At 24.5% G+C, this 10,147-nt stretch overlaps 1 protein-coding gene across 3 annotated transcripts in view; it reads right to left on the bottom strand.

The window, feature by feature from the left end:
* The window catches only part of LOC111631525 (alpha-2A adrenergic receptor-like), a 56,024-nt gene extending 48,813 nt beyond the window's left edge, over window positions 1-7,211 (bottom strand). For 2 of the 3 annotated variants that reach the window (XM_023375790.1, XM_023375784.1), the window contains exon 1: window positions 7,081-7,211. The gene's annotated coding sequence lies outside the window, so the exon portion shown is untranslated. The remainder of the gene's footprint in view (window positions 1-7,080) is intronic. The other variant, XM_023375798.1, reaches the window with a different exon arrangement.
* Between the last annotated feature and the right edge of the window lie 2,936 nt (window positions 7,212-10,147).

Here is a 10,147-nt window from a genome sequence, read left to right on the forward strand (position 1 = left end):
CATAATATTCAATTTATATAGAAGAAAAATATTCAGAAATAGAAATAAATTAAATTTTACTTAATTTTAAATAAATAATATATAAATATATGTTATAATCTATAAAGAAAACGTAATTAATTTTAATAACGAATAAAATTAAGTTTTCTATATTAAAATGTATATATTAACTTCTATTTTTATAAAAGCATTTTTTATGCTTTATAATTTATTCCGTGTATTTATATAAATAAACAAACTAAATTATTATTCAAAGAAGAAAGAGCTATTTCAATTAAATATTTTTGGAAGATTTCTTTATGTAAACAAAGCAAGACACGTTGTTTTAAAGGAACCAGCAATCAATTAATTACAATAAAATAAATGTTATTATAAGAATTTTTAATGCAAGTTTACTTAATTCACATTTAATCATTTTTTATTTATATTTTCTAAATTTGATAATAGAAATATATAAGTTAGATCGATAAAGTTATCTTTAATATTTTTTAAAAATAAAATAAAGCAAGATCAGATGGATGAAAAATGAAAAATAAATTACAAATGGGTTATAAATTATGTCATTTCACTCGACTAACAATGCTCGATTCTGTAGTATGTAGTTTGTATATTTTACAAAGTGATAAGTTATGATTCAAACATATATTTTCGGTTGTGGACATGAAGTATTTTTTTCTATCATTTGACATGCAAATGATAGAAAAAAAATTAGACTTTGCTTCCAAACATTATCAGGAATTATTATGTCGAAGAAGAGAAAGAAGAAGTCGTTAACTTTCTAAATTTAACCAAAGAATAAATTACTTTTTTCGGGAGCATGAATTAAAATTTGAACCCAATTTAGTTTTTCTCATAATATTTACAGCCTATAAAAATATATCTCATTGATCACCATAGCTTTGGCAATGAGCCATCTTCTGATGACTGAAATTTTTTAAATTTTCGATTAGTTTATAAATAGAAATATCAAAACATATATATATATATTTCCTCTTTTCTTTTGATAAATACTGAATTGAATAAAGATATATTTTGGTTTTGATCACAGTAAATTTTTTCCTCCGAGATAAATGAATTTATATAATAAATAATCAATAATACTTTAATATATTGTTAGGTATATTAGGAAGGAATATTAAATCTTCCATTTGGAAGTAGTCACAATTAAAAGAGATTTGTAAAAGAAAAAAAATATAAGTTGATAACGTTGATTGAAAAAGTTCGGTGCATTATTTGTTATTTCAGCTTCAAAATTAGCTATTTAAAGTTTTTCAAATGTTCTATTAAAAGTAAGAAATTCGAGATTTCATCCCTCGTACTAAAATATCCAAGAATAATTTCTTTATTTTCACATTCAAAGATAGTAAAATAGTAAAAAAATTTCCATATTAACTTTGAAAATTATAATAAAATTCACCTCCTTGCATTATCCTTGCATCATTAATTCAATGTATGAATTAGCATTGATAGATAAGCATATATTTTGTTTGTTATAGTTAATACTTTTCATTATCTAACTGGTAAAAAGCAAATTACACAAAGTTATAATTTATAACGTATTAATTTTATTTACTTTGTTTTATTTATTTATCACGATATTGACAGTAAAAAGTTAAAGATTTTTGGAAATATTCCACTTTATAAAATTGAATTTCAAAGAATTTTTTTTATTATTTAATTTTTTATTTCGCTAATTTGATATTCAGTTTTCGCATTTCTATTTGGAAAACAATCTTTCATGCGGAATTATCAACGGAATTTCAAACTTTTTTCCGAGAAAGTTATAAATTCTTTTTTAAAACGAATGAAATATTATTTTAATATTAAGGTGATTTTTATTCGTGCCTAAGAAAATTGTTTTATAATAAATTTTATATTATATTATATTATATAATAATATACTAAAAATGCGCTCACTTCGTTACTTTATTCAGGACCTGTTTATAAGAATTTTCAAACACTGGAGAGGTATTTAGACCCGAAATTCATCCAAAAAGGACGTGATTAATTTTACTCTTCTAAAGCCTTTTCCTGTATAAGTCCAATATTTGTCAAGTTGACAAGTGAATAAAAGAACAAGCTCTGAACAGAAATTTTATATTTTTGATCAACTTGAAAATTAAATTGATTGTAATTATTTTAATTTTAATACATTTTTGTGTTTCTTATATTGATTTTTTCGGTTATGTATGAGTAAGTAACCATTTTCAACGGAAAAACAAACAATAAAAACGAGACAATTATTAGGTAAGATTGGATGTTACTCTGATTGGTTTCCATGTCAATCCTTCTTAGGATAGAGGATCTCAGATGACATTTACCTGGCAATTATGAGAGTGAGTAAAGGTTCAAACGATACCAATTCGCATTGATGAATAGCCTAAGTGTTTATTAAATTTCATAATAAATAAATGATTAAGAATCTTAATATTAATGAATTATTTTTCTTAATTATCTCTTTTTAATTATAATATTTGTGCAATAGTTCATTATATTAAAGTTTCTTCTTACAATATCTGCTCACTCAGAAAGCAAACATGGATTGTTTATTTTGTAAATGTTGTGAATGCTGCAGGCATTCTGACGACAGTAATGACATTGTACGGCATCCTTAACTCAACTCTAGAGACTGTAAATCTTACTTGCTTTACTGAAATTTAAAATGAAAAACATTTTTATGAGCTTCTTACTACAATACAAGAATTTGCACTGATATTTAAAAAAAAAATTGCATTAAGATAAAACCAAAGACAATTTTTACTCTTTATCCCCTTTTATAAGAAGTAACTTAAATATATACATTCATATTTTGTTCCCTTTTCGATGTAGTGTTGTTTATAGTAAATCATATATCTGATATGTAAGATAGTGTAATTCGGTAGAAGGATGTTATATAAAAATATATAGGCAAGAAGTCAATAATTTCGTGTTATATGTTGCTAGAAAGACATGATATTTACATTATTATTATGGGAATTTATGTTTAAAAGCGTGTATTACGAGGTCATTACTTATAAATGAAATAGAAATGATAGAGTTGTGTAACAAAATGAAAGACAACAATTTATGTAAATGGCAGAATTATTTTTATATTATTTAAAGCTTCAAATTATCCTTTATGTCTAGCTCAATCTTATATAAAACAAAATAATGTATTAATTACCAAAGTATTTTCTTCAATAAATAGTTTTAAAATATAAAAATTTAAAACTTTTATAATAAAAGTTATGTCACTTCTATCTTATACTAAATCATTTAAATGACTTTATATACAGTAAAACCTGTCAAAAAAGGAACCTGCCTAAACGTAAAACATTTTCTGTTAAAAAAACCTGTTCAAAACGGAAACTTGTAAAACTGAAAAAAAAAATATTTGGAACTGTGCGATTTCTGTTTACACAGGTTTTACTATATTTTAAATAGAATAATAATAAAATTTGTAATTAAAACAATTATTTATTACATAATTTTATAGCAATGAAATTTTTTTATGGTAATATAATATTTATTTCTAAAAATAAAAATTTTGTTTTCATGAATTTTGTTTTATAATGAACTAAGAATTAATCCTACTTTCTCGTTATTAAAGTATAATTTGCATATTAGTACAGTCGACCCCCTATAACAGTGTTGATAATTCCGTTTTATAAGAATTCCATGTTGTACGACTCGTACAACATGGAATTCTTATAAAACGGAATTATCAAGTGTTATAGGGGGTCGACTGTATATTAACTTATTTGTTTACATTTTTTATTATTGCCTTTTCAGTATAATCCTTATATATAAACATCTTTCCAGAGAGTATTTAAATTTTATTTATTTAGGCCAATATATATCAAAATTGAAATGTAATTTATCTTTTAGATACTTTTCAAAATTCATCAATAAACTAATAAATATAATATTACCTAAAATAATAAACGATCAATTAAAAATAATTACTCATAAACAGGAAATTTGTATATAGTTAATCGGGTCTTCTAACCCCTATTTTTGTCTCGCTTTTTCGCTTTTCACTTATCTCACTCCATTCTCGAAATTAACAAAAAACAGACGGATGGAAAGACTAAATTGGGAATGTATAGGCCTGCAATTTGAAAACTACAGCCAAAAATATTCTAAAAAATTGCTTTTTTTATTTAACCAAAATGCAACTATTAAGAGAACAATTTCCATACAATAATGTTCTGTGTGTATACGGAGAGTGTTTTTACAGAGAAAACAATTTTAATTGTTAAGTTATAATATAATATTTCATATTTAATTCATTAAATTCTTGGCAATTTATTGCTATATAAAGATTTCTTATCAGAAATATTGACATGGCAAGAACATTACAAAATGCGAAATATGATCTACTGTACAGAAGCAATATAAAGAGAAAAATTTTCGAATTAAGAAAGATTAGTCTGTAATTTTATATGCTAATTATTATCGCCACAATTTAAATTTATTATAATATGAAATCAATATCCAACTTCCTGATATAATTATGCTAATAAATGTCAACTTATCAGAGTTAATTATTACTTGATCCACTACCTAAGATAAATTTCAATATAAAATATCTAATAGAATTTATTAAATATATTTGCACTTTATAACATTAAATATAATCGTTAACACATACTATTTAAATTCAAAAGTTCGAAAAGAAAATAAAGGTGTAAAAAAATTAATAAAAATTAAACTTGTAAATTTTTTATTTTTATAAAGATATATTGTTAATATAAACAGTGGAAAGTTTGTTTAATATGGCAACTGTATATTCATTTTAAGAAAGAATTCAAATAATGGCTGTAATCATAGACAATTTCAAGAATGTTTCTGTTTCAATAAACAAATCGTTAAATAAAACAACCTGTAACATCTCTTAGCAAAAATAAGATTTTATTTTTTAACCTGAGGGCTTCAAATTCAATGAAGAAATCTCCCAGGCACGATATATCTCAAGCAAGAAAAGATGTATTTTTTTTCTCTTTGTTTTTTTACTTTTTAAATCTGTCATATAGAAGAACATATTCTTTGTTAATCTCGATATCTTTATTGTTTTCTTACTGTGGCTATAAGAAATGCTAATATTAAAATCAATGCAGTAAGGAGAAGCAGCCGGTTTAGATAGCAAAACAGAGCAATCAATACTACAATTGTTACAGAAAGATTGGATAGAAACACTGATTACTTTGTTTTCAATAGTTTAAACAATTAATATGTAAACAATAAAATATTTATATCTATGCAAGAATATCTCTTTCACTAATTAAATGTTAAATTATAATTAATTTAATTTTCTATAATATCCAGGAAGGGACATTATAATTCTTTTAGATTTTCAGTAAATTTAACAATTTTAATAATGTTAATAGCCAAGTTTCAGTAGTATTTTTAATAGTGTAGAATAATAATCTTCTAAATTGGAAGAAAAATGTAGTTAAGTGTGTATAAAATATCAAAAAGCACACGAAATATGCTTTTTTATATTTTTAAATAGTTTTTTTTCAATTATATTATGTTGCATTTTTAATAGGATTAATATTAAATTTAACTTCCTAAACAATGGATAAACAAAGGGTAATATATTGATTTTTTAAAAAATTACTTTATTACAATAAATTTTAATTAGTAAAGATCTGTATATTTTACAAAAATAATTAAAATTTAATTATTTTGAAGTTTTTATAACACTCCTAAACAAATACCTTTTTTATTAAAAAAAAGAATTTAAAAGTTTTACAAATTTAAAATTGAATTTTTTTTGTTGTAATCTAAACAAAAAAATATAAAAAAATGTAATATTTTATTTATATAAATCGTCTATTATGAAAAGAAATATTTCTTTCTTATATAAAAACGACTGTATGATTTCTAAACATTCAAAAACCATCCAGCATCCAGACTGAAAGGTTATCTAAAATCCTTATTACGACTTAGTAAAAGTTATCTATGAGTAAAAGTTATATGGAATATAATATAATAACAAATTTAACATTTTTCTTGTCATATTTTTTTGAGGAACAACTTTTTTTTTTTTTTTGGTCATTGATTTTCCACTAAATCCAACTGAAGATATGGTACAGTATATATTGCTTGCTACATCATTGAATACGAGTCGTTGAAAGAAGTTTCTTATTATTGATCCTATTGAAGACGTTAAAGTGTTTGTGCTCTTCTGGAATTGCGATTTACGGAAAATACATTGGTTTCCCATCAAGCTGGACAGTTACAAAACGGTATGAAATTTTCAATATATATTTTTTATTTCCTTTTTTTCCTCCTCTTCTTTCTTTTACCGCAATCACAAATAATGAAATTCCATAAATTCAATTAAAACGTGCCTGATTCAATTAAAATTTCAAAATCAAATAGTATAATTCAATTAAAGGACTTTTTTAAATTGATTAAATAAGTAGGACAGAGTGACTAAAAAATATTTTATTGAGGAAATTTCATTGATATTATTGATCATCTATTATTGATGCTTGATTTAGAAGTCAATACAGGAAAAATACGCATGTCGAGTGACATTAGTTATTTTAAGGTTATAAATTTTTTTTGGTATAAATTAACCTAAGAAAGTTAATTGACAATGGAAGATATTCTCGAAATAATAGGCTATATTTTCAAATTTTTACATATTAAACGTGGTTAATATGAAGTAGATTTCATGACTGTTTGATTGATTTAATTTCATTTCGATGGATTTCTCGTCAAAGCAGTTCGGAATAATAATTAGTTTACTGAGTGAATTAGTTTAATTTACAATTAACAAACAATATTAACATGCTAAATAATATTATGCAAGTGTTTTGATAAGCGAGAGATCAATGTTAATTTATTCATCCCTTTACAATAATTCTATTTAATGTGATAAGAAAGCAATAATCTTCATCCTGTTTACTATGAATATTTAAAATATAATATATTGGAAATTATACAATGTGTTTATATAACTGTAAAATGTGTAGTATTATTGACGTGGATACGAAGGTAAATATGTCGAAGGTTCGAATTGGTGAACTCGAATTATGTCTATTCTTTAAAAATAAATATTTGAATAGAAAAAACTGTGAAACTTACCAGTATAATAGTGAAAAAGAAGCTCTTTACGCCAATCGAGACACACACAAGACACTATGTATGTTCGCAGCAGGTGGCAATGAGCAATCGATCGCTGTGATGTGCAATGTTGAGACTCAACTGACACGCTGGCGCCATCACTTTACCAACTGTTTCTCTTTGCTGCCCCCATGACTAGGTGTCGCCTTTTTCAACTTTGCTTTCACGTGATGCTATCAAAATGTATCATTGGCAGATACTCTAATGACGTCACGGATGCTATCTTTATGACGATGTGGGCGAAAATACTACTCCGAATTGTTGCAATGTTGTCAAAAATATGTACTCTTTATATTCAGAATTTCCGTATTGGTTATATTCATTTATCTCTGTATAAAATGAGTATGTTGCTATTATTAATATTATTGTTATTTTTTATTAACATAATATAGTGTTTTTTTCTATTCTATTATTATTCATAATTATAGAGTATTTGGATTAAATATTTACCCGATAATCTGTGCAGATTAATTATTTAAAAATAGGAAAAAAGTGCGTGATGTAAACACTTGAAAATAAACGTAAAAGAAAAAGTCATTTTGAGCTACAGGTCGTATTAGTTTCTTCAATCCACTATTGGTTAATGATAGTTATTTCTACACCAGTGAACTCGATATGTGTTGGCTTCTTGCCACAACACTATCGCCATGTTAACATATATGATCTAGACAGAAGAAAATGAGGAACAAGTTAAGATTGCAAATAAGTGAATATAAAACAGAAAATAAGAAAGTTATATTTTCAAAATACACTGATAAATATATATTCTTTTCGTATTTGGCACTTAATTTTATTATTGAAAAAACTATTAAAGCCATTATTAAAAATAATTATTAAATTGTTCTGTTAAAGTAAATCTGAATTAGAACCGAAGATAAATAATCTTTCTTCACAAGATAAACCTCAACAGTCTTTCAACACTAAAATTAAGAGAACAGTAATGCTGCAACCTATCATCAAAGTTGCTTAAAAACAAACAAACGCCACCTGGTCCTGAAATATGTGAAGAATGACTGGTATTTTTGAACATGCGCAGATTTACAGGATAGTTTCTGATTTATCAAGAAAACATTATTATTTTTTTGTATTGTAAAAATAATTTTATCGATATTTTTCTGCTAGTACGAAAGAACAAAAGTTCTAATTAAAACAGGTAAATTATAAGGAAGAACGTTAGTTGGATATCTGTATCTGTACGTTAAAATACGTTCTCTAATCCACTGATAACGACTTTATCTGTTGTAATCTTCTTAATCCAGAAGGTTTTTTTCATCAAAAGGAAGAATACGATTCACTTACACAGGTATATCTTTGTTGTCATTAGTTATTTTGCTCTATAATTGGATTTTTTAACAGGATTTCCAGAAGCTGGATTTCGCTTTTCTTTTTATTGTTTCAAATATTCCATGTAAAATATAATATTTATGGCTTTACATTAACTGTATAACAGTTTAAAAGAAACCTTTAATTACCTATAAATTTAAATTAACTGAATTTAAATAATTTAGATTAAATCAAAAATTCAAGTAATTTTTAGGCTGTTTCATACTGCTATAAAAATGAAATTTATTCGAATTTTGCCATAGTAATTAATTTATTTTAAGAAATTATCATTTCAAACATAAAAAAGTTTCCCTCTTCTTACGTTACAAATAATTGTTCAGATAAACTGCGTGTATATTGATTCTAAATGTGTAATAAATAAAAATGCAGCAGAGCTAACAGAAGTGCTGCAACTTACCTCTAAAGTAAAATACAGCTGCTATAACACCTGTCAGCTGTTAGCGACCGTAAAAAAGGCTAATTGACCTATACATTGCGATAATTACTGTTAAGGAGCGGAGAAAATAACAGTGCATTTCAGCAGCTGAATAAAATTTTCTAGTTTAGAATTAACGTGTTCGGCATTTTTAAATACATATTAATTAGCAGCATTTAATTTTAAGCATAATTGTCTCTATGGGATAGGCTCGTGTTTTAATTATACACTAAAATTTTTTAAAAAATACTTATATAATATACGACGTGAACGGCAATTTATCGAGTTCAAATTATCGTAAAAAAAGCAAACATTTCGAGTTTATAAAACAAATAAAAAAATGCCTCTCAAATTAATATTTAAGTTTTTAAAAATTAAAAATATACGTTAATTAATTGCAAATATTATTTTATATTTTTTTCTGTAGTCGTTTCCTCGAAGATAAAATGTAAATATATTTTTATCTTCGGGGAAAAGTTAAATTTATACAGAATAAATATAAATTCTGTGAAAAATATTATTAAAAAACGAAATTTAAATTAAACAGTTTTGTACAAAATTCTGTACCTAACTGTTTTAATTTAACAGGAGTTTAGAGCCCATAGAGTTTAAAATCCATTTAAGAAGAGTTTAGAGCCTGTATGGGCTCTAAACTCTTCTTAAATTAAAAGAAANTTATTCTTGCACTTCATGCTTCTTTACGATAATTCAAATAGATTTAGCAAAGGTATCACATATATACATTTCACTCTGTATAATATACAAGGGGGTGCAAGAGTAGGTATACATTTGTGAATCTAGAAATACAGAGGTATAGTGTTTGCTATTGTTATCGTGTATTACTTATTTGCGATTTAATTTATGCATAAAATAATTTTTTCCATTTTTTCCGTAGTAACAACTGCATACCCACTTCTGTACTTGTATATAAATGGAATACATGTAGAATTTTATACGATGTCATCATAACGTAATATTATTTTTGAAATAAATAATTGAAGAAATACGATTGTAAAATAAGTAAAAATTAAATTATAAAATAAACTGTACGGAGAATTTAATTCATTAAATGATGTGTTCCTATTAAAAAAACAATAAATATAACAAATGCTATACATTTTAATTATAAGATCTACCGTTTATATTTAACAGTTAATTAATTTTTAAATTATTTACCAAATTGCGTATTGTTTATATTCTGTATTTAATTACTAAATTATTAAATGTAAAGTATAAAAGATGAAAACGAAATTTAAATTAAACAGTTTT

The sequence above is a fragment of the Centruroides sculpturatus genome, unplaced genomic scaffold (genome assembly GCF_000671375.1).
Source record: "Centruroides sculpturatus isolate CEXI.00-Female unplaced genomic scaffold, Cexi_2.0 scaffold64, whole genome shotgun sequence".
Lineage (NCBI taxonomy): Eukaryota > Metazoa > Arthropoda > Arachnida > Scorpiones > Buthidae > Centruroides > Centruroides sculpturatus.